At 36.2% G+C, this 22,620-nt stretch overlaps 1 protein-coding gene across 1 annotated transcript in view; it reads right to left on the bottom strand.

Moving 5' to 3' along the window:
- The window catches only part of Dlc1 (DLC1 Rho GTPase activating protein), a 381,889-nt gene that overhangs the window by 195,370 nt on the left and 163,899 nt on the right, over positions 1-22,620 (bottom strand). The window lies entirely within an intron of this gene.

Below are 22,620 nucleotides of genomic sequence, written 5' to 3'. Positions count from 1 at the left end.
TCAACTTGTTATTATTTTCTTGTCTGAAGATAACTCAAACTAACATATACCCATATTATCTTTAAAAGGCATTGGTAGTAAGAGACACAAAAAGCACTCTTTGGAGAAATCGGGCCGAATTTTTATAGTTCAATTCCTTTGTTCAATTTTTGGGAGGCAGAAAAGGCAAATTGGTTAAATCTCTTCCCTGTCCCTTATTTCTTGTGTGTACTTGAATGAGCTGTCTTACCTTTCCAGGCTCAGATTCCTCTGTTACAAAGCAAGGATAATCACGTCCACTTCTCAGGGTTGCTGAAAGGCCAAGATTTGGAACCTCTAGAAAACCCAAAAGGTCCTCAGGAAAACACTAGCTGCTCTGACTGTTTACTACTATGGGCGTTGATCCAGTGGGTTAATTTGCTGATAGGAAAGATTTAGAAGTTTCATTCCCAGCAGTTATCACGATCATTATTTTAAAAATAGGGTTCAGAATGCGATATTTCAAAAGACTTAAAAAAAATCACTGTCTAGTTCTATCTTTTGTGGATACCCTAAAACAAATTAAGGAAGCTGAATTTTTGGTTCTTACTTCAATTATTCATTAACTTGAACTGCAAGCCTTTTTATAAATCTATCTGAGCCACTGAGATTTGATGTCCCCTCCCACAACCAGCCACAGCAATATGTCTGAAAGTGGTGCCTCTCTCCCCCTCTTTAGCAGACAGTCTACAGAGATGAGGCAAGAAAAGCAGGATAATGTGGGTGATTTTGTTATAAATGTGTGCGCGTGCGTGTGTGTGTGTGTGTGTGTGAAAGAGCAAGAGAAGAGGTCCAAGTGGACCTCTGTTATTAATAGTGCAAGAACATGACATCAATTTTTATTTCCAGAAACAATGATTACCAAGCTGCCCATATCTTTGTGAGATATGATGACTGCTGAGATCATCACCTTTGGAATTCAGTGGATCTGGAGATTGGTACAATCATTCATATAAAGTAAAACTTTCTATAGATAAAAATAGGGGAGGGGTTTGTTTTGGCAAGAATTATGCATATTGGAAGCATGTTTTGATTCAATCTGTTTTATTTATTTGTTCAACACTTGCTTTCTGGATTGACCATCAAATCTGCACCCTTACAAAGGTACACATATGAAGAATATCAGGATATTAGTCAGTAGTAGGAGGATCAGGCCCAGCTCATCAAATAGCCAGCAGAGGCTTCCAAGCATTCTTCTGAGTATCTTTCCCTTGGTAGGTGTGTCATCTGATTGCAAGAACTTCTCTGATTGAATACAGCAGGAAGGTCATTTTCTCCCTTTCCAACAAATTTATCCTACAGTTTTGGTGAATGTTGGTTACTTTTTAATGTGTCTCTCTTGAGAAGAATAAAAACAAAATTAATTTCATACTATGTACTATATATTAAGTCTAACTCCTCAATTTACCATTGATCAAGGGTATTAAACGAAGTTTTCTCTTTGAGAAAAGCAAACAAACAAATAATAGAACAATCACCACCACCACCACAACAAAAAAAAAACCCTTTCCCTGATTGACAACGCAGTGAAGTTTAGTGATTGGCAATTAAAGGAAGATGACTAGAGGAACTTCCTCTGTAGAAAAATAACCAACACTTCTTTGGGGCTTAGTAAGTGTAAGGCACAATTTTTTTTTTCGAGAGAGAGAGAGAATTTTTATTTTTCAATTCTCGGTGGACACAACATCTTTGTTGGTATGTGGTGCTGAGGATCGAACCCGGGCCGCATGCATGCCAGGTGAGCGCGCTACCGCTTGTGCCACATCCCCAGCCCCAAGGCACAATTTTTAACGGGTAAATTTTCCCTCAATTCTTACAACGACCCTCTAAAGTCCCAGAAACTGAAGTAACTTTCATAATGTCACACCATCAGCAATGGACTGGCGCCTTCACCTCTGAGGCTGCTCTAATTAGAGCGTTGGGAAATGAAGGAGGAAAAAATTTGGAGAGGTTCCATGATAGGACATTGACTTAAGTAACAAACTACCTGTAGATGAATATCTGTTTAGGATATTTGGAAATCTCATCTCTCTCTTCTTACAGCTAAAGCATTGAAGACAATGTTAATGTCTTGCCCCAAATCACAAGAATGACTAGCAACCAAGACAGGTCTTTCCCATATTTTATTTGATTGAAGAAATCTATAACTGGGCATTGATAAATTTAATAAAAATGTTAATCAGTGAATTTAGTTATGAAGTAGAACCATTTTAGCCTTCATATATCCAGTGCCAATATCTCATGTAGCCAATCCCAATTACTTTGGAATCTCACCATTTTCTGTACGATTCTTTTGCTCCCAAATCTCATTTCCTTTAATAACTGCAATGGTGACATTACAATGTAGAGAAAAGATGGATAAAGTTTAACGAACCTAAAATTCGAGAACTTCTCTTTTAAAATAAGACCACATAGTAATAACATCTGGATATTCTGAACTGACTTAAACTTTGAATTTGAAAGAAAATTGTTTCTCTAGAAAATGATTTATAAGTAAACTGACTAAATTTCTAAAATTTCCCAGAGATGAGAGGCATTAAAGAAATTAGAATACACTGACATTTAATTTTCAATTAATTAAAACTATTTCCTGATTCTTAATTACATGCCTCCCATTATGCTAGGTACAAAAACCATTAGCAAAGTTTTCTTGTTTGTGGAATTCTCACTTTGAATTGACAACAAGATGTGAAAAAGATAAAGAATAATTCCTCGAAGTAGTGCTAAATGGCAACGGTTAGCACCATCAATGGTGTAGCATTGTGAGAAATAAGTCGGTACCAGATAATTGGGACTTTTCAGGTGGAAATGGGATGTTTTTCTGGCATTGAACCCTTGGGATGGAGACATTGGCTGGGAGATGCTTTTTGCCTTTGACTTCGGAGATGAGACATAGTTTGATTTGAGGCTTCAACCTGAAATGCTGAAGTGTTCTGTTTCTGGGTTTAAGATGAAACTTCCCAAGTAAGCTTGCTGTGTAAACTAGCACCCAGTAGGTGTTCATTGAAGTTTGTAGAAGTAACATACCAAATGCGTATCTGTAACACAGTTTAAATAACAAATTTGACTGTTGCTTTTGAGAAAGCTCCCATAAAAAGCATATTTTCGAATTCGTTAGGAGCTTTTGCTAATAGCTGCCATATGTTTCATTTGAACTGCATCCTCAGGAAGTGATTTAACATTTTTGGCAATAAAGCAATTAAATAGGATTTTCCTGCTGGCCATATGGGTTCACTGTAACTTCATATTTTCTTCTCTTATTTCTCAATGGAACAAAGCAAAGTCTACTAATAACTTCCAAATGAGGGGAAAAATCATTCATATTCTTTTGTTGTTCTCTGAGATATACACATGATAGGATAACCACCTTTTCTATGGTTGTAACTACCACTGTCCCACCCCCTCAAATTCTAATCTTCTAATAGCCCTCTTGTGTAAAGATTTTCATTTAAGTTGGTCTGTTGAAAGTGCTTTGTGATTGAATTTTTTTTTCAAAGTCATTAAAAAGAAAATTGTTTAGTAAGAGACAGGGAAACAATTTGCTTTCTCTTAATGAGATCTTTTAAAGCTGTGTGTGGGAGTTTAGACTGTGTGCATGTCTGTTTATGTTTTGGGATGTGAAGCCTGGTTAGGGAAATGCTGATCTGGACATGATTTGCGGAAATGCTATAGACATAGGTTGATTCCTTTGGTCTGCTGCTGGGAGAGCTTTCTGCACTTCCAGAAAGACCTCAGCCAGAAGCCTTTGGGAACTTACAGCATCTACACAAAAGCTTCTAACATAAACAGCATCATAAGTCACACATGTTCTTTTGGAATTGCATGGTTAAAATATTCTGAATGATCCAGTTTCTTCTAGATGAATTTAAGTAAAAATGTATAATTTTATGTCTATAATATGCTATTTTTATTGATATGCTATTTCCTTCATTTGAATAAAAAAATATATATTTTTTTAAATTCTTAGGAATCAGTACCATGAACTATCTCAACTAAGAGGTCCTTTGGAGGTCAATCTCTTCACAATGGGCATGCATGACAGGGTGAAAGATTTTCTTCCTGGTTCCACCAAGGGCTAACTTTTTTGTTATCGTTGTTCACTTAGTACACAACAGAGCCCAAACATTTATTTTGGGCTTTCTCTCTTTATAGGCCCATTTTGCATGACTTCAAATATTAAAGATGTCCACACAGAAGTGTCTGGAATATTATTTTATAGGAATTTTTTCCCATTTGCTTTTTAAACAGTAGTTTAATTCTTAGAAGAATTAGAGGCAGACTAATTTATCCTTTTTTCTTTAAAACACTCATTCTGGGGCTGGGGATATAGCTCACATTTTCTCGAATGCACAAGGCCCTGGGTTCAAGCCCCCAGCAGACCAAAAATTTAAAATAAAGAAATGAATAAAACTATCATTTTATTCTCTCAATAAACATTTAGAGAAATTTCAAAATGTGTAAGCACGTCCATAGAAAGGACAGGAAAAATCTCCTAGTGAGGGAACAGGCTCTGTCCCAGCTGAGTGCACAAGAGGCCACCGGGGAACGCAATGAGTACTGAGATGAACATTTAGAGATTAACATTTTGACAGGGAAAGACATAGAAGAAAATAAGGTACATGGAAAAATGGGCTGGATTCCATCTCTTTATCATTTAAAGGCTGTTTTGAAATCACTCTAGGAAGAAGGAGAAGAATGACTAAGGTTTTGAAGGAAGACGGGATATGGGTACAAACCTTCAACGAGGGCAGCTGCCTTGGGAACCCGCATTGGGTCCTGTGAGGTTCAGCCCCTCAATGATTGCAGTTTGCTTTATCTGAACAAAGAAGTTCATTAACAAGCTGAGTCTCATTGGTAATCTGATACCATCTATTTTGGTTTATGAAATATTTCTCTGGCTTTGACAGTCACCCTTCTTTTGTTGAAAATGTAGGTTCTTCATGGTGGAGGGGACTTGAAATTCATTGTGATGTGTCCCAAACTTCAGTTCTTTGAATATCACCTTTGCAGTTTCTGTATCCATATGTAGATTTTTATATATATTATCTATATACTCATATATAATATAATATACTATATATATTATATACCCAGAAAATACACATATATAATGTATGTGTATTATCATCTATTATGTCTATTTTAAATCTATATTTATGTTATCATCTCTAAATTGTTTAATATTTTATGAAAATCAAACTTAAAGTTCTCCTTTTATATTTGATTTGTTCTAAGTAACAAAAATAAAAATAAAATGGATTATTCTATACATTTGATTGTCATACTGTCCATGATTTACACTAAAATAAATAACTACCAAAATTTAAAATGTTTATCTCTGTATCAGCTAAAGCATCCACAGTAGTCTATGCGATATACTTTGGAAAACAGCGCTCTAGTTCTTTCTCTGTCATTTTTGCCATTATACCTGGAAAGGTGAAATGACTTTCCCAATGCTACAGAGGATCAGTGGCCAAATGGGAACCAGACTGGAGTGTAGGTCTCCTCTCATTGTCTGCTATACATAAGACAATGAAGCCTGAAGGTGACCATGGCTTTATCCTTCCCGTGTTCGCATAACTATTTACCTTAGTTTCTTAATGAAAAAAATGGAAGATACCTGGAAATTGTTTCTGAAAGACTATCTTCAAGGAATACATCATACACATGAACACACCTCCTGTAAATTAGCAAATTATTTAAAATTATTCTTATCTTGTTTTGTACAATGATTTTCATAGGGTAGCCACTTAGAAATATTAAGTGACTATTCCAGATAGCTTTTTTTTTAAGTCTGATCTATGAAAGTTTAAAATTACAGAATACCATAGACATGTACACTCATTTTCAGTAAAGATGATGCCAAAAATACGTAACTTATTCAGAGGGTAATTGACTCAAAATTGCTGTTTAGCTTTCTTTTTCTTTTTTTCTTTGGCCGTACTAGGGATTGAACCAGGGCCTTGTGTGTGCTAGGCCCTGAACTACATCCTCAGTCCTTTTAGAAATTAAAAAAAAAATTTTTTTTTTGAGACAGATTCTCACCAAAGTTGCTGATTGACCTTGAATTTGCAATTCTCCTGCCTCGGACTCCAGAGGCAGGTGCGCGCCACTGTTCCCCAGATGATCCATCATCTTGTCTGAAGCAGTAATTCATCTGTGCTTCCATGTCAAGCCTGTTTCCATCCTTCCCAGTACATCCCATAAAGGCTCTTTCCATCTCAGCCATGCTTTCAACTTTTCTAGCTGGAGTCACAGGTTTTGCTGGTGTGAAACCCTCCTCTTAGGATCTGGTGGGCATTACTGAGACAATCATCCCCGGTGAAGGTTTTTTACTCACAGCACTGTTTTCCTTGAAATGCTTTAATTATTCTCCGCCAGTAGTAGGCTCAGCCCAGAGTAACATGCTGCTATCCTGCCTAATTCCAGTCAGTTGCTACACATGTTAAATACCCACTGGCTGTACATTCTCTGCTAAGTGCTCTGATGGCACTCAAAGAAATTGAAGGCACTTTGTAGAAGGAAGTGAGCTAATTGTAAATTCAAGATCGAAGGCTGGGGCAAGAAAATTAGAGGTGAAAATGAATAAGTACTAAGTTCCCTGCTGCCACTGATTAGTTTGGTGACTTTTGGCAAGAGTTCTAGAAAACTCTCCCAGCCCACTTTTCTCATCCGTAAAATAAAGATGGTTATGGTAAATATCTCCCAGGGCTATTTGGGAAGATTAATTAAAATTGCTGCATGGAAATGGATTATCAGAGAACTCCATAAGGGTAAACTATTCCAAGGTTATATTTGTTAATATAAGGTTAAAAATGCTACTATGTCTTTATTTGGAAATAATATAAGCACAGGTTATCTGTTTACATCTTCCTCTTCCCTTGGTCAGATTAACTTATTTCCACATGGTCGTTTGCCTTTCCTTATGTAGAACCATTTGTAATTATTTTTCTGTGATATTTTGGAATATTTCTTCTCTTATTGTTTGGTTAGCTATTTCCCTTTAGTCTCACAAAACCCACTTTGAAGGCTACCATCCTCTGTCCTCACCTTTAATTGGGGCCTATCACTAGCGGTCACTAGGTCTGTCTATTTTTTGCCCTCCTAGGGATGAGCAAGTGATACTACTCAACGTGGGTCCTCATAAGAAGATAGGGATCCCAATTCTGTGCATACTGAATCAGCAGGGCCTGAGGGTATGTGTAGAAGTGAACCTTCTACTGGAAGATGCAAAGCATTTATCCTCCACTCTCATGGGACACTTGGTTGACCTACAAATTGTAGGAGATGCTTGGGACCACTACTCACATTAATAAAAATTGTGAATGGGATCAATCACTTATTGAATTTCCCCAAACTAAAAGGAATTCCATACATGATTCAGAAATTATGTGTGTGTATGTAAAATTTTAAAATGTTTTGCCATATGTAATATTGGTTAGTAGGTAAATGAAGTATAGAGGTAAAGATTTCTTGGTAGGATTACATATAAAATGTAGTTTATAAGTAAAAGAACTTCCACTATGAATTTATTTTGCGTATTTTCACTTAAGTTCTAGAAGATTGAAAGATAAAACACTTCAAACATACCCATTTTGATCAGGTTAATTTTTGCCAATTAAATTCAAATATAAGTTTAAATCCATTTCAGTAATTCAATGCCTGCATGTTCATCTGTCTAACCATAAATCTACTAATATTCTCATAGTTTCAAAACTTACAATGTAATAATTTTGGTAGCACCAGACCTCTGGTAGGAACTCAAAACATATTCCATTAAATCAGAACAAAGATACACATTAAGCCTACATTTAAATGACACACATAAATCTCTTTATGACAAACTACAACCTTGTTCACTTAATTGGAATTTATTCTTATCAAATATTGCTTCATGTAAGTGGGTTCTTGGCCGACACCCAGAGACACTTTTATAACAGGGAGATATTCACTGTAATGATAACCACTGACAAATTTGATCTGAAAAATTGATCTCACGTGTGCTGTAACCCACAATGCTTTATTTATATCCTGACTTCAGGATCAGTTAAAATACGGATTTTACTTTGTCTGAAAGTAAAGTTTTTCTCCTGTTCTACTTTTCCAATGAAGCTCATTATGTCAGGCCTCAGTGTGGACAGAATCCATTGAAAGTGATTAGGAACTATAAAAGAAATCTGGGGTAGAGAAGATTAACAGAAACTGGAAAAAAAAAACCATTACAAGAGCTTTTTGAAATGAGGATGTAATAAAAAAATACCAAATATTTGATGTTTTCAAGTTGTAAATAGTATTAACTGAGAACTTTTAAAACATCCTGTTCCTTGAGGATGGAGGCTTAGATAGAAGGCTTAGATGCCCTTTCTACCATTTCCAAGGCACATTCCTGAATCAGTCTATATAACCTAGGAGGTCTCTGCCGTGTGAGGAAAAGCAATGGACTAATTCAGAGGTAAACTCGATGCTAAGGCTTTTCAATCGCCTGCTCTTGATAGCAAAAAACTATTCTAAGATCTCTCTCCTCACATCGAAAGGCCACAGACTCCAACTCTTTCTTTTCTTACACAGGTGACCCAAATCTTCCTTTTCTGTGTAGGTTTCCACTGGGCCTTCTATATTTCCTTCCTACTTGATTCTCTGTGCAGGAAAGCTGAGCTGTTTGCCTGGAAAAAAAATTTTGGTTGATATAGATCTTCTGATCAGTTTAATATTTGTGTCTGAATGTTCATTTTTTTTTATGATACAGAAGATTAATAGTTGCATTAAAACAAGCCAGGATGGATTTGCATTTCTAGTTTCTAGAGTCTAGTATTGTATGAGATGCCTGGGCAGAGAGCAAACTTCTTACTTTATTATGTGGTTAATATTGGAAATAGAACTCAAAGTTAGACTGTCATTCCCTGACCCCTTTCCAGATGTAATCTAACAAACAACTCCCTTTCAAGGGTAGCCTGCAGGTTAACACGGTGCCTTCGGACACAAGTGGCTTAGGGACAGCTAGCTCCTGATTTCTGGTGGTGACAGAAGTGTCTGACGATGTTACTCTACTGGTTTCTTGGGGAACCAGCCAGCTGTGTTTCTGTGAATGCCTGCTGAGGCATGCAGGAGTCTGATGGGGGAGGCGGCCATGTGGGATAGGTGCTTGTGAAATTCGTGGTACCAACAGAGATGGAGCAGATTTGCATAGACTGTGGAGTGGTAGGATTGTTCTTGGTAGAGTGGTTTCATCTTTTCTTGCATGATCTGCTTCTACAAGGGTGATACAATTATTAAGTAGTATGTGTTTTGTTCAGTAATTAAAATTAATTTTAAACACCCTGTTAACGTTTTCCAGTTTGGATAATTTATATGTGAACACTTAAGATACCATACCCCCTGGCTTCCCTGTCTATTAGGCTCCCCATAGGAGATAAAAGGGGTAAAGGAAGAGAATGAGATTAGAGTGTTTATTTCCCTGGACATCCCAACTGGCACGCTCATCTTGAACTGGTTGTGTCCTTTCACTGTAAGCACCTTTTCTTACTATTCGTAAGGCAGTGGACTCTCTCCTTATAGGTTTTGTTAAAAGCTTCCTCCTTGAAGTGATCATGGTTCAGCTGTTACTAAACTTCTGGTTACTGTTACTTTCCTTAATATGTGTCCTATCCTCATCTTTGTTAACAATCCCTAAATAACTAATTCCTTTCCAAATTATTCAATTTCAAGTGTTCCTTCTATTTTCTATTGCATTCCTGATTGATAAACCCTGTTCAATTTTTCTTCTGTGAATAAGTAGGGAAATTCCTTCTCAGTCCCTGTGCTTCTTCTATGTGCAATGTTACATGGGGGCATATATTGTAATAATCAAAAACACTTTAAGAACCCTGATGCACCTTCAAATCTGTCTTAGTCCCAGAAAACTGCATTTCACAATGGATCATTGAATTCTTTGCCTTCTGTGGAATGCGATTTGTGGAACTGACATATTTTCAGCTTAGATTACTGATGAAAAGATTAGAATCATCAAGTATAAGAAAGATTAAGTAATAATATTAGCAGCAAGTCACATTTTTATTTATAAGCATAGGTGGGAGGATTATTAATTAGGAAGTGTGAAACCATTAGTGTCTAGACTGGATAGAATTTTTTGTAGTAAACCCATTAAATGCATTTTTATATTAAACATAAAAGAAAGCTGGCTCTGGTGGTGCACACGTGTAATCCCAGTGACTTGGGAAACTGAGGTAGAAGGATCACAAGTTCAAGGCTAGCCTCAGCAACTTAGTGAGAGACTGTCTCAAATAAAAATAAAAAGGACTGAGAATATAGCTCAGTGGTAAAGCTTCCCTGGACTCAATTCCCAATACTAAAAACCAAAAACCAACCCCCAAACAAATAAACAAACAAAAGATAAATAGAAAGATTTTATACATAGGGCATGGTTAAACAAAATTTACATGTAACTTAGAAGTTAAATAAAATTTAGACTTCATTGCTAACTAAACTTTTTTCAAAATGTATTTTCAACAAATGTTTATCAAAATCAGAGTAAACTATAGTAGAGAGAGAGAAAATAAAATGAATTAGACCCCTAGGAAAAAAGACACAGATGACGATGTTCATTCCTTTTTGACTAATGTTATTGATGAGCTCATGCCTGGGTCTATCTTGAGCTGTGTTGGTGTGTGGAGGGAGGCTGGGAAGGGAGGGAGAGGGTCTAGATTCAAGGCATTAATTCATTGTGAGCAGCCACATGGGGACAGTGTAGGTAGGTATAGAAGTCCCTTTTCACTTTTCAAGGTTTTAGTTACCCAGTCAACAATGATATGAAAATATTCAATGGAAATCCCAGAAATAAATACTTAATAAGTTTAAATTGTACAATGTTGTGAGTAGTGTGATAGAGTCTTGCACCATTCTGCTCCATCCTGTCTCTTTCTTGCCTTGGATGTGAACTATACCTTTGTCCAGTGTATCCATGCTGTCTGTGCTACCTACCCATTAGTCACTTGGTAATAGTCTCTGTTATCAAATCAACTGGTCACAGAATCATAGCACTTGTGTTCAAAATGATTAATTTTATAATAATTAATAATTATTTATAATTAATTATACAATTATTAATTATATTAATTATGTTCAATAATGCTCCCAAAGCACTAGTAGTAATGGTGGCATTTGGATATGACAAAGAAAAGCCATGAAGTTTTTCCTTTAAATGAAAAGGTAAAAGTTTTCAACCTAAAGAAAAAAAGTTTTATGTGAGATTGCTAATATCTAAAGTAAGAATAAATCTTCCATCTCTGAGATTGTTCTGTCCTATTACTAGGTATTGTTAATCTCTTACTTGCTTAATTTATAAATCAAACTTTCTAATTGGTGTGTGTGTGCATGTGTGTGTGTGTGTGTGTGTGTGTGTGTGTCCATGACTTTGGGTATCCATTAAGGGTATTAGAATGTATCCACTAATTATTGGAGTTTTGGGTTAGGAGCTGGATACTGTGTAGAAGACAGGGGAGACTTTTGAATCAGGGCCAGTTACAAGGGCAGGAAGAAGTTGAGGAGAGTGGAAAAGGGTTGAGAAAGGAAAGTGAGAGAGGTAAGCCGTGGTGAAGAAAGAGTTCAGTTATAATAATCAAAGAGGTCACTATCGTACCAATAATTGAGCAAAAGGATGATAAGATGCTTCAGTGGCTTAGGGGATAGGCAATGTTTACTAAGAAGTGACACTGGATGCCTACTATATACCAGGCACTCTCTAAAGTCAGAATTCTAATGAGATATACTCATCTTAACTAGTGTCATACTACCCTACAGGTACTCTGTTACACTTTATAGACGAGGAAACCAAGTCATATAAAGACAAGGTAACTTACTTGACCATGACCTCACCATTAGAAAATGGTCAAGCCAAGACTTACACTTGGATTTTAACCTGGATGGAGACCCTGTTCTGAACCTCTACTTAAGACAGCCTCCCTTGGACTGGCATATTCCTTTTTCGTCAATACCCTATACGAAGGATAAAAATAAAAATAAAGGAACTTAGATGCCAGGATAGTGGTATTGTTTTCCACTGCTGGGACAGATTAAAGCAAAACTAATTGAAATGTGGGCTTCAAGGAATAACGGAACATTGATTATCCTTGAGGTACCTAATGGGTAGATGCCATATCTTCTAAAGCAGTGGTGAACTTTAACACAAAGTTTGGCCCTGGACACATTTTTCTTTTCTACATGTCAGTCCTTGGCTAGCCAAACCTCTTTAGAGTTACCTGAATTAAACAATTACTGGAATAAAAGAAGAAATCTTTCCTTTTATGACTATTCTAAAAAACGTTTACAGACCTTCATGGGAGAGATACAAGTGTGGATGCTCTGCAGTTTAGCCTCATGTAATGTCTCTTCTCCACAGAAACACTATTGAGTGAGGTTAACTCCTCATCCGGGCACTGACAAGGAAGACTTACAGTGGAGCTAGGTTTTGCAGGTTTAGAATTTTTAATCAGTCTCAGAGATGTTAAAGGGTTTATTTATACCCATGTGCATCTACTTTTTTGGTTACTATAACAAAATACTGGAGGCAGGCTACTTTATAAGGAAAAGAGGTTTTGGAATATATTTTTGGAGATACCAGGTCTGGGCCCACATCTTAGGGACAGAATCCTGAAGTGGTACAGGGCACCCCATGACAAGAAACAGGGAGCACACGTGTAGGTGTGTATCTTCTGGTCTCTCTCTCTCTCTCTGCTTATAAAGCCACCAATATTCAATCCTGAGGCTCCACCTTAACTTAATCCCAATCACTTTCTAAAAGTTCCAACTTTAAACTCTATAATCAAATTAAATTTTCACCCTCTTCACACTTCACAATGGGGATTAAACACAGGGAGTCTTTATCCTGCCATATTTAGGATATAGAACTGCTTTTGATTATGAGCATATCAGCAGAACAAAACAAACAGACACCAAAAAAAGCAAAAGTAATATAGTAAGTACATAAAAGACCACCTGGCCCTAAGGAGTAACTTTGCATTATAATTAAAAGATAGTTTTGGGGCTGGGGATGTGGCTCAAGCGGTAGCGCAATCGCCTGGCATGCGTGCGGCCCGGGTTCGATCCTCAGCACCACATACCAACAAAGATGTTGTGTCCGCCGAAACTAAAAAATAAATATTAAAAATTCTCTCTCTCTCTCTCTCTCTCTCACTCTCTCTCTCTCCTCACTCTCTCTTTTAAAAAAAAAATGATAGTTTCCCTTCACCTCATTGGCAAAGAATGTTTGCAAACACTATTCCCATAGCAACTGTTCCATGATTGTCTTCTTTTCCCCACCCAACTCCTTGCAGTATCTTAATTCCATGACTTTACTTTAAGGCTTGACAGAAGTTTGGTTTGGCTTTTAAATTATCAAAGTGATACTGTGCTAAATGGATTTTAGTTCAAATATCAGTAAGATAGTCTTTTGTTATCTTAAGCTTTTTGTTACTATCCCATTTGTAATAATTGGCTTTCTGACTTCTGTTATCCACAAGATGGTCAGAGATTTGTCTATCTACTTTTCATTCAAGATTGGATTCTCTTGAGTTGTCTCTAATCTTTGGATTGAGTGGACCTTGCCCAATTATATATTTTCTGCAATTGACAAAAGAAAATATTTGATAGAACACTTAAAAATAAAAATTATAAAATATATTAAAAATAAATGTAAAATACATTAAATAAATATAAAATGTATAACAAAAATTGAAATAAAAGTAACACATAAAATTTTTCCTTTTTAAGGATTACAATACAGTAAGTTTCCAAATCTACAAAACTGATATAACCTAAATTACTTAAAATAAAAAATTCAGTACAAGCCAAGAATAATACATTTTTTTTTAAAGTATTTGGGTTTAGTCAGAATTTGAAGACCTCAGAAGATGGAAAGATCTCCCATATTCCTGAATAGGCAGAATTAATAATTCTCAAGATGGCCCTGTTACCAAAAGTGGTATAGAGATTCAGTGTGATCCCCCTTAGTACACAATGACATTCTTCACAGAACTAAACAAAAAAATCTCAAAATTCATACAGAAGACTTTATGGCATATAGTTTTGGAATATCTGGAATAACCCAAGCAATACTAAGTAATATGCATCAAGCTGGAGGCATCACAGTGCTGAGTCTCTATACTACAGAGCTATAGTACCAAAAACAGCATAGTATTGGCATAAAAACAGAAAGGAAAATTCATGGAACAGAATAGCAGACAGACAGACAAATCCACACAGACACAGTCACCTGATCCTTGACAAAGGTGTCAAAAACAGAGATTGGAGAAAAGACAGCCTTATTAACAAATGGTTCTGGGAAGATGGATATCCACATGTAAAAGAATGAAATTAGATCCCTGTCTCTTACTCTGCCCCCAAGTCAACTCAAAGTAGATCAACGACCTAGGAATTAGATCAGAAACACTACAACGGCTAGAAGAAGATACGGGTTTAACACCCCAACATAGTGACGCAAGCACGGGCTCCCACAAGCTCAAGAAATAAAGCCAAGACTCAAGAAGTGGGATGAACAGTCCCACTTTCTCTAGGATGCTATAGAGAAAGAGGACTGTTCAAGCTGCAGATGAGGAAACCTAAGTCAGGAGACACTAATTTTTTTTTTTTTTTTTTTGGTGCTGGGGATTACAAGGCAGGCACTCTACTAACTGATCTATATATCCCCAGCCCCCCAAAATTATAGATTTTATAAATAAATTATTTCCCTCCAGCTTTCACTGATATTCCATATGCATTTAATTTTGCAGTAAAGAAACTATATACAAGAGGTAAAGTTTACCTTTGTCATTTATTTACACATCAAATATTTAGTATCTATCATGTACCAGACCTTTGGTAGATGCTGAGATGTAATTGTAAAAATAGTCAGTCTCTGCTCCCATAGACCTCACAATCTAATGGGTAAGGTAGATGCTGATAAAGTTACACCTGTGACAAGCCCTAAGGATGTGGGATACAGGGTGCTATGGAAGAATCTAATGTGGAGATGGGTTATTGACTTAGGGTGGTCAGAGAAGGATTCCTAGAAGAAAATCAAAATGAGGACAATAAATTGCTCTAAGGGGAAAAGGAGGGTTAGTCCTATTGAAGTAACAGCATTTCCAAAGGTCTCGTGGTAAAAAGATGGCCCACTAGCCATCTGGCATAATGATCATTTGTTCTCAGTTTCGTGAAAAGGATAAAATTTAAAAAATTTTAAATCTGACTCTAGGCTGAACAAGGGCTAATGCGGACAAACAGCAAGAAAATATCCATTCATCATGATCTCCTGTATAGTTCTAGTCTAAAAGATTATCATATGTATAGCTTGGTGCCTTCCTATTCAATGATTTCCTGAAAATATCAACTTTTCTTGTCAGCAAACCAGAAAATAGAAAATGATATTGATTGAAAATAAAATCAATCGAAGATAATGTTGATTTCAAGGAGACTTGTTATAGTTTAAAGCAAATGAATATTTCAAATTAAAAAAAATGAAGTGGGATGATTTCAAATTAAAAAGTTTCTGCATAGCAAAGGAAACAAGCCTGAAGAGAGATCATACAGAATGGGAGAAAATCTCTGCCAGCTACATCTCTAACAGGGGATTAATATTCAGAGTATATAAAAAGCTCAAAAAAACAACATTAAAAAGTCAAATAACCCAATCAAAAAATGGGCGATTGAACTAAACAGGCATTTCTCCAAAGAAGAAACTCGAATGATCAACAAATATATATTTAAAAAATGTTCAATATTCTTAGCAATCAGAAAAATGCAAATCAAAACTACACTGAGATTTCATCTCTTTCCAGTTAAAATGGCAATCATCAAGAATACAAATAACCATAAATGCTAGTGAGGATGTGAGGGAAAAAATACACTAATGATACATTTTTGGTGGGACTGAAAATTAGTACAACCACTTTGGAAAACAGTATGTGGATTCTTCAAAAGGCTCAGAATGGACCCTTGATATGACCCAGCTATCCCACTCCTTGGAATTTATGCAGAATAACTAAAATCAGCGTACTACAGTGATGCATGCCTACCAATGTTTACATTGGTGCAATTCATAACTGTCAAGTTTATATGACCAGCCTATGTATCCCTCAATAGATGAGTGAACAAAGAAAATGTGGTATATATACACAATGGAATTTTACACAGGCTTAAAGAAGAATGAAATCATGTCACTTGCTGGCAAGTAAGATGAAACAGGAGCTGGGCACAGTGGCACACATGCCTGCCATCCTGGTGGCTCAGAAGACTGAGGTAGAAGGATTCTAAGTGCAAAGCCAGTCTCAGCAACTTAAAGAGACACTGAGCAACTTGGTGAGAACCCATACCGAAATAAAAAATAAAAAAGATCTGGGGATGTAGCTCAGTGGTTAAGTACCTCTGGGTTCAATCCCTGGTATCAAAAACCAAACCAAACCAAACCAAAAAAAAAAAAATGGAACTGGGAACTAGAGACTGGAGAACATTATGCTAAGTGAAATAAGCTACATTCAGAAAGGCAAGGGTCAAATGTTTTCTCTCCTACGTGGATGCTAGAGAGAAATAAGGAATTAAAAGAAGGGAGAGCTTGTGAAAATAGGAGAACAGTGGAATTGAGGAACAGAATCAAAGGGAAGGGTAGGGGAAAGGGAAAGGGGAGGAACATTGGAGTGAAATTGATCAAACTAAGCTGTGTGCATAAATGAATATATTAAAATGAATTCCACTTTTATGTATAATTATAATGCACCAATTAAAAAATAAATAAGTAGAAGGAAGACCAATAGAGTAGATAAAGGGGATCAAGGGGAGAGAGGAGGAGAGGGAAGAGGGTAGTACTGGGGAATGAAATGGAGCAAATTATGTTTATATGCATTTATGAATATATCAGAATGAATCTCACATTTATGCATAACTCTAATGAACTAATATTTTTTTAATTTTTTTTTAGTTGTTGATAGACCTTTATTTTATTTATTTATATGCAGTGCTGAGAATTGAAGCCAGTATCTCATGCAGGCCAGGCAAGTGCCCTACCGCTGAGCCCCAGCCCCAGTCCCTATAATGCACTAATTTAAAAAAAAAAAAGAAAAAACATTCAGGTTTATTAACCGATCTGCTAAGCAAGGGAATAGTTAATAAAAGAAACACATTATAAAATGATTGCAAAATGAGATACCTAAACAGTTTGGTGAATTTATTAACAAGGAGAATGTCACCTCTCTAATGAGACACTTCCTCTTCCCGCAAACATCCCTCTTTTATGGGAAGTCACTATCATAAGAAGTATGAGTCAGGGGCATAATTCATCCAGTTATCAGAAATCTGGGGGGCTTTTGACTATTTCTACCATTGTTTTGATTAGCAAAAACAAAGACAATTTTAGAATTGTTAGCGGAGACTTCTCTTGATAATGATTCACTGCAAATCCACACAGTCCAGACATTGGAAGTGACCTATTTTTAAACGTCTTTTATAGGAATTCAGTAAATATGCAACATTCTCCATTAAGTCTATTTTTAATTCCTACAAATATTTTCATTAGTATTTGGGTCAAAACTTCATTAACTAATGATATTTTTTCACAAATTCTCTATTCTGGGAACATTGAAAACTAGAAAATTAGAGATTCGTTGAGGCAGGCCTGTAACATATTTCTACTCAAATGCATTATTTCATTGAGGTTTTGAACATGTACTTTTGCTTCAAGAACTATAATAAATTTTCCTTTATAAAAAGAAAAATTCAGAACAGAAAATAAATCAAAAAAACTATTTAAAGATAATATCTACTAGCTATTTTAATTGGTGCCCATTGTTATTGAATACCTTTGATGATTTTTGAAACACAACCAAATATCTGTTGCTGAAATAAGCAAATAATACAGTCTTAGTCATTTTAGCTTTATGTCTAAAAGCTTTTTGCTCTAAAGTGCAACCACTTTTGAGAGCAAAGCCTAAAGTATTTTTACCTGTTTGTCTATCGAACATTCTTATTTTGTTGGACATAAACTATGAAGTTGAATTTCAAATATAACGTTGAATTTCATATAGGTCTGCCAATCTAACATATAATTAAACCAATTTAGGATTACAACTGGGTATCTGGAGAGCTCAGACCTAGTGCTCTAGCCTTAAGAAGGTTAGTTAAACACTTAAGGTCATGGTTTTCTTAGTTATAAAGTTTGAATTTATCTCTAAAGTTCTAAATTTTAAGTAATTCTTCATCTGCACTGAAACGTCTGTGTTTTTGTCTTGGAAAAGGCTGTCGGTAAAAAAGCTTAGCCAAATTGGAACCATATGCGTTCAAGGAAGTAATATGTCTTTACCTTATGGAAATGGCAATACCCGGAGAGCTTACTGGGATATGAAAATATCTCCACGATTCCTTGATGCTCCTCCCTTTAAAAGGCGGGGCCTAGTTCCCTCCCTAATAGACTGGCAGAAGTGACCACGTGGGACATCGGATATAGTCATACCAGGCCTAACAGCCTCTTTCCCCATCTCTCATTTGGGAGGTTTGCTCTGGGGAAAGCTAGCTGCCATGTCCTAAGATACTCGAGCAACCCTCTGTGGTTCATAAGGAAAGGCAGACAGGCTTTTTGCCAACAGCTGTGTGAATGAGCCATATTGAAAACAGACCCTCCAGTGCTGGTCAAGTCTGCAGATACCTTACTGCAACCTCATCAGAGCTACAACCACCTTATCTCCTCCTGAACTGACTCACAGAAACTGAGTAAGATGTCAATGCCCAGTGTTTTAAGTTGCAAAGCTTTGGGGTAAGTTGTTATGCAGTAGCAACTAATACATTGACTGACATATTTAAACAAGGAAACTATAACTGTCTTTCCCATGCACATCTTCAGAGATATGATCCAACTAAAATTCATATTATTCCCTAGGGAATTGTTTTTTTTTAAACATTTTTATTTGTTCTTTTTAATTATACATAACAGAATATATTTTGACATATTATACATGCATGGAGTATAACTTCCCATTCTTGTGGTTGTATGTGATGTGAAGTTACACTGGTCATGTATTCATACATGTGAACATAGGAAATTTATGTCCCATTCATTCTACTGTCTTTCCTCCCATTCCCTCTCCCTTCCCTTCATTCTCCTGAGAATTGGATGTTTTAAAACTCCTTTAAAAGACAGTTTAAGAGGCTGGGGTTGTGGCTCAGTGGTAGAGCGCTTGCCTAGCATGGGTGAGGCATCAGGTTCAATTATCAGCACCACATATAAATAAATAAAAAAAAGGTTCACTATCAACTAAAAAATTTATATATTTTAAAAAGAGAGAAAAAAATTTCATAAAAAAGAAAGAGACGAAAGTTTCAGATTCCAAGACATAAATTTATCCCTGTTATAACAAAACACAAATTTCTCCTGCTAAAATTAAACAGCACTTTCTTTTGTGGCAGACCAAATGGAAACTGGCAGAGAGCAGGCCAGGATTCTCTATTACAACTCTCCTTCATCATTCTTTGTAATGAAGCATTATGCTTAGGTTGATAGTGGTTACTGATTGATTAATTTATATTTACTGAGCTTCCCTGTATCTGTTAAGTCAAAATAGGAACTATATACAACATGATACAAACTGATTTTTACCTTTAAGGCTCTCAGGTTTTTCAATGAATATTGGTGTGAACATAAACAGGCATGTGATAGTCATAACATTTATATATACGCAGAGATAAGTAACATAGCATAATGAATGCTTTATTATTATTATTTTCATATATTATTTTATTTAATTATCATAGCAATCCTATAAAGTGTCCAATAGACTTTTCACTAGTTGGAGGTATTATTTCTTTTGAAAATATTTTTTTTCTGATAATAAATTAAATATATAAACATGGAAAGATGCCTGTTAGGGTAAATCTGACAAGCAAGCTGGATTATGTGCCATGTGTGATAGCTAATGCATCTCAACGTCTTGATGACTTGGAGCTCTTAAATGATCTGTCTATATTTTTAAGTTGATTATTGCAGTATCAAATAGCCTTTGAAACACTTTGGTGATGTTGTGTAAAGATTATTTGCCATAATATAATTCAAATGATAGATGTGTTTAAACATTAAACACTAAAGAATATCTTGAATTTCATTTTTTTTTAAAGAGAGAGAGAGGGGGGGGAGAGGAAGAAAGAGGGGAAGAGAGAATTTTTTTTTAATATTTATTTTTTAGTTTTCCGCAGATACAACATCTTTGTTTGTATGTGGTGCTGAGGATCGAACCCAGGCCGCAGGCATGCCAGGCGAGCCCGCTACTGCTAGAGCCACCTCCCCAGCCCTATCTTGAATTTCTTGAAAGCTACACATAGCTATAAATGAATCACATAGAACCCAGAGACAGTAGCAGAGGTGCTGGGGGAAGGATCATGACAGAGGTCTTTCTTTCTTGAATCCTGAACTTGTGGCAATTATTTTATAAAACAATTGGGAAGAAAAGAAACAAGAAAAGGGAAATTCTGGAAGTTGGTCAGTGTTGGGTTGTTGCTCGTATGGTTTGTTCAAAGCTCTGGAAACTTGGGAAGGAGGCAGGAGTGAGGCTACAGAGCTTTTAGTTTCCAGACCAGACCCAGTCCCTTAAGGAGACTGTTGGGTTACTTTATGTATGGCAAGAAGGGATAATGTTATACACAGAAAAACACTTTTCTTCCTTCCCATAATCATACTAAATTGTGCAATGCCACTACAACACTTCCTAAACACTTAAATATGTTCTGCGACAATAATTCTGGACACACAGAGAGAAAAATCTAAGAGGGTCATAAATGCTCTCTACCCTATAAAAGAGGGTTGGCGAGTGGGTGGTTTCTGAAGCCTGATCATAAGGTAGAGACATAAGCGAAGCAGGCTGTCAGGGGACAATTCTCAGTAAACAATGAGTCTTTCTTTCATGTGAGGACAAACAGCTGCTGGAAACCGTTGGGAAATGCTGAAGAGATTGAAGAATTCACAGAAAAAGAACTTTGGCACTATCATGGATGAAAACCAGGACTTAATACTGTTTAGGAAAAATGGACATTTAAGGAAAATATCATTCTCTTGCATCACATTTGAAAATATGTAATGCTTTATATTTCTTCCAAATTAAAGTAAGAAAATGATTTTATCAACCAATCATTGAATATATCATACTAAAGACAGTATTGAATGGCATTGAGGAGTATAAACGGAAAATTTTAGAAACAAACAATAAATTATAAATTGTGCACTGCTTTGAGTTTGAGTTGCAGATGAAATATCACACTGTTCCCCTCTGACCTGCCAGGGATGTAATTTATCTCTTTGTTTAGTGTATCTATGCTATATATGCTACCCACCTGTTATTAACTTAGAAAAAAATACATTATATATCTATATATGTACTTATAGATAGACATATCGATACAGATAAGCATCTATAGACATATGGATATCGATAGAAAAATATAGGTTTTGGCACCATTAGAGTTTTCTGAAATCCACTGGGGTTCTTGAAATGTGTCCCTTAGACACATGGCATGTGGACTATTGTACCTTCATTGTCCATATAATCGTGCCACTCGCAACTCATAAGCCTCCTCCCACTTTCCCACCCCAAAGGCATTCAATTTATGAATTTAGACAAACAACATTGGGTCCTAATATCTTTTCTGTGCTGAGTCCATCAAAAGAACCAGCCAAATCATCTATGTCTAAGTAATAAGAAGGTAGGACTGAGGCTTGCAGGCATTTCTCTTCTTGGTTAACTAGATCAGTGGTTCTCAAAATCTGGTGTGTATCAGAATCACTTGCTGGCTCTGTTCCAGAGTTTTCTAATTCTGTAGATCAGTAGGTCTAGACTGGAGCTCAAGAATTTATATTTTCTTCAAGTTCCCTGATGGAGGTAGTACTGCTGTTCCAAGCTAGAACACACTGGTTTAGTTTAACTAAGAGGTACAGCACATGGTGGTACTCTTGGTGATTTTGTGACCACTCAGGAGGAACAGAGAATGGCTTGCAGTTCAGTGATTTGGAGCAAGCATTGAAGAGCTGGGTCAGAAAATGGGATCTGACCAAGCAAAGCTCATTTCCAGACCAGAGGTAGAAATTACTCTACTTACAAGTAAATGTAATTACATTTTGCTGGAGCTTTGGGCCCTACTTTTGAAAGCATAAAATGTATTTTCAATTTCCTTTCTCCTTCTGCCTTTTATCCACCTATTCATTCACCAAATATGTACTGAGCTCCTACTGTGCACCATACACTATGCCAGACATTGGGGGATAGACAGTGAATAAACATAGACATTGTCTTTAGTCTTATAGAGCTCACAGCACAGAGATAAAAAAAAAAACATTAAACAACTCATCAAATGAATGGCAATTAAACAATTTGGACAGTTCTAGAAGGAAAAGTTCAAAGATGGTGACTTCACTTAGCTTTTTTTGAGAAGTTCCATTTCATCTGACATCTAAAGATCAAGTAGGTGAGGTACAGATAGCAGAGTGCCCCATGCAGGACCTTTTTACTACATGTGTACTTCTACTGCATGTGAAAAATCCCAGGCCAGAAGTCTTGGCTCATTTAAGATATGAAAATATGA

This window comes from Ictidomys tridecemlineatus, chromosome 14, assembly GCF_052094955.1.
Source record: "Ictidomys tridecemlineatus isolate mIctTri1 chromosome 14, mIctTri1.hap1, whole genome shotgun sequence".
Classification (NCBI taxonomy): Eukaryota; Metazoa; Chordata; class Mammalia; order Rodentia; family Sciuridae; genus Ictidomys; species Ictidomys tridecemlineatus.
This window is presented reverse-complemented; position numbering and strand designations above follow the sequence as displayed.